General features: G+C 40.0%; 1 protein-coding gene and 1 pseudogene across 4 annotated transcripts in view; one reads left to right on the forward strand and one right to left on the reverse strand.

Annotated features, from left to right (window-relative positions):
• LOC111672405 (nuclear factor 7, brain-like) overlaps positions 1-951 on the forward strand; it is a 1689-nt pseudogene extending 738 nt beyond the window's left edge. Inside the window, exon 3 of the transcript XR_015438706.1 lies at positions 7-951. The product of XR_015438706.1 is annotated as a nuclear factor 7, brain-like (transcript). The remainder of the gene's footprint in view (positions 1-6) is intronic.
• Positions 1-3303, reverse strand: part of nhej1 (nonhomologous end-joining factor 1) — a 21719-nt gene extending 18416 nt beyond the window's left edge. For 2 of the 3 annotated variants that reach the window (XM_023429878.2, XM_023429879.2), the window contains exon 1: positions 1756-2134. The gene's annotated coding sequence lies outside the window, so the exon portion shown is untranslated. Of the gene's footprint in view, positions 1-1755; positions 2135-3119 lie in introns of those variants that run through there. The other variant, XM_023429881.2, reaches the window with a different exon arrangement.
• Between the last annotated feature and the right edge of the window lie 84 nt (positions 3304-3387).

Genomic DNA, 3387 nt, shown 5'->3' on the forward strand with positions numbered 1-3387 from the left:
GCTGAGAGCTGAAGACGTCTCATTCCTGCTCAGCTACAAGGCTGCAGTGGACAGAGTCCAGCAGCGCCCCCTGCTGGAGGATCACCAGCTGGGCTCAGGAGCTCTGATAGACCAGGCCAAACACCTGGGCAACCTGACCTTCAACATCTGGAACAAGATGAAGGACGTGGTCTCCTACAGTCCTGTGGTTCTGGACCCAAACACTGCTCATCCAGTATTACACCTGTCTGAAGATCTGACCAGTGTGAGAGGAGGAGAGAGACAGAAGCTTCCTGACAATCCAGAGAGGATTAGTTCTCTCTGCTGCTCTGTCCTGGGCTCTGAGGGTTTTAACTCAGGGACTCACAGCTGGGACGTCGAGGTTGGAGACAATACACACTGGATACTGGGTGTGTTAGAAGAGTCTGTCCAGAGGAAGAGAGACATACGGTCTGGATCATGGAGTATATGTTTCTCTGATGGTGAATACTCAGCACAGTCACCATCAGCTCCAGTCATTGATCTCTCAGTGAAGAAGAAGCTCCAGAGGATCAGAGTGAATCTGGACTGGAACAGAGGAAAACTGTCGTTCTCTGATCCTGATACTGACACACACATACACACCTTCACACACACTTTCACTCACAAGGTGTTTCCATTCATTCACACTGGATGATCAAGTGAAGGTGTTACCACTGAAGGTCTCTGTGACAGTGGGACGGAGCAGTTAGAGGTAAAGAGGATGATTATATTGATCATGTTTCTTAAAGGGAAAAGTCAGAGACTTGAACCTGTTAAACTTTACCTGTCCTCCTGCTCTCCTTGTTCCAAACACTTGTTTGCTTTTCTTTTACTTTCAATTCTGTTAATAATCTAGTAATAACAACCACTATGATAATAATAATGATGATCTGTTCTGTGTCACTAAGTCTGCTGGTGTTTCAAAATAAAAGCTTCTGATAAAACATTTCACAGCTGTTTATTTGTGTTTTGATGAAAGCCTGTACAACAGAGCCCTGCATGAAATACTACTTTTATACTGAAGAACTGTAAAGACGGTGAACCTGGTTCAGATGAACACTATGTGTCAGTATTAACAGTAAACCACAGAACATGAATTTAAAAACTCCTGCTCTGTTTTCTGAATCAACCAGATAATTATCTGCACTGTAACAAATTCCTGTAAAATTTACGGGGAAATTTCAACAGTACAATCCTGTTATCTTTAAATGCAGTATATTACTGTAAATTCCTCTCATGAAACAGTATTAAAACAGTAATTCACAGTATTTTTTGCAATGCATTTTGGGAAAACACAGCGTGAGACACTTTGATTGGACAATGCAGATTTGATTTTCTTCTATCTTCATCCTTCAAATGAACAGGTGAGAGCCTCATACATCACATTTCCAATCAAGTTGTATTGATTATCTAGTAGAAAACCATCAAACAAGACGAGTTATTTTACTTGTAATGTGAGTCTTTAAGATACTTTAAGCTTTTCTTTATGTTTAGGATTATTTGGCTAAAATGAAATGTATTCAGAGTGAATGTAAAGAGCGTTGGACTCGGATTAAGTTTAAGTCATTTGAGATCAGAGTCTGAGCTGAGACACACACACACACACACACACACACACACACACACACTAACAGTGAGTACTTTCAGCTAACGTTAGCTACTTCGATGTGCAGCTGTACAGTTGCTAAGTGGTAGAAAATCCTTGTGTTGTGATCTGAAAACGTCGGTAACACTGTGACGTCAACTGTCTCTCACCTGTTTCACTGGCAGTTTCACCGTGAGACGGAGAGAGGAGCTGGACTCTGATCCTGATCCTCCAAACTACAGGGAGAGTTTCATCTTCACTTTACTTTGTGTTAGCATCTGCTAACTGCTCGTCTCCACAGGACGCTGCTGATTTGATTTAGATCACGTTACTTTACTGTCGGGACTGAACTGACCGGAAGCTTGTTTGCTAATGTTAGCCAGCTAGCTAAACCGTCACCGTGTGTTTCTTCCACTATTATTACACTGAACACAGCAGAAATAATGCGGCTGTTCAACACGGTTCACTTCTCCATCATAACTGTTGAGTGTTGTAATTTGATGGCGCCCTTACTCCCTGTATTATGGTAGACTGATATACTGCACTGCTGTATCGTATAAGGTTTACGGTACGTACAGTACGTGACGTCATCACGCTCCCAGTGAGCGCCAGTTGTTCTGTGTGAGCCGTGATGATGAGAGGACAACATAACCGTCCGCATCAGTCCGCACTTTATTGTTAAATAAATGTGCTTTATTAATAACCTTAATTGGAAAAAAAATGTGGAATTTGTCAGCTAAATATTTGATAAACAATAAAGCAAAAGAAATATCCTTTAAATTGATTCATAGATTTTACCCAACAAAAATGTTTCTACAACGATTCAAAAGAGATATTGATGTTAATTGCTCATTTTGTGAAGGACACCCTTAGGATATTTTTCATTTATTCTGGTCTTGCCCCTTTTCCACCAAATTATGGATGGATATTTGTGATTTAATTTCTACTTGCATTTTACCACACTTTTCCTTTTGCTTTGAACATGTATTGTTTGGCTTCATTGACTATCCACCAACAAAAAAAGGACATTTTTATGTAATTAATCTGATCATATATTTGGCAAAATGGCATATCCATAACTGCAGATACACTGCCCAAAAACCACTCTTTTCTATTTTCAACAATGAGGTCAAACAATATATAAAAACCATTAATTACTCCACTAATAAGAAAGCTATTAAAACTATTTCCATGTGTGCTCTCTTTGATATATTTTTGTAATACCTCTGTAATATTCTATTTCTTTTATATGTTTGTAACCCCCTGGAGATTTTCATTGCACTATTCTTTTGTATTGTTCTGTATGTCTCAATAAACTTGTATTAAAATAAATAAATAAATAAAAATAAATAAATGTGCCAAGACGTAAAAGATGATCCGAGTATTTTCTGCTTATCCTCCATACGCAGTAGAGGACTGCGCACTCCATTAAAAACCTTAACAATAACACCTTATAATGTAGATAAGAAAAAGAAGCGGAGGAATCTCTGTCCCTGTAGACTTCTGCACAAACTCCTCCCCTCATCTGACTCACCCGAGACAAACCAGGAAACAGGTTGTCGTTCTTCTTCTTCACTAGAGAGAGACACGGAGTGAAAAACAGACGATCAGATTCAGCTTCAGACCAAACTAACAGCTTCCTCTGAGAGAGTCCAGCTACAACACTGCTGCTTCCACCTGCTGATACTCCACACACTGAAGGTGAGTCGGATAAAAACCAGGACTCCAAAGTGAAAGTAAACTTCAGTGAAGTTAGTAGAGGGGGGAGGGGAGCCATGACTGACTGTACTTCCTGTCTGCTG

The sequence above is a fragment of the Seriola lalandi genome, unplaced genomic scaffold (assembly GCF_002814215.2).
Source record: "Seriola lalandi dorsalis isolate HSWRI2012SDOR001 ecotype SW California unplaced genomic scaffold, Sedor1 jcf7180002054899, whole genome shotgun sequence".
Lineage (NCBI taxonomy): Eukaryota > Metazoa > Chordata > Actinopteri > Carangiformes > Carangidae > Seriola > Seriola lalandi.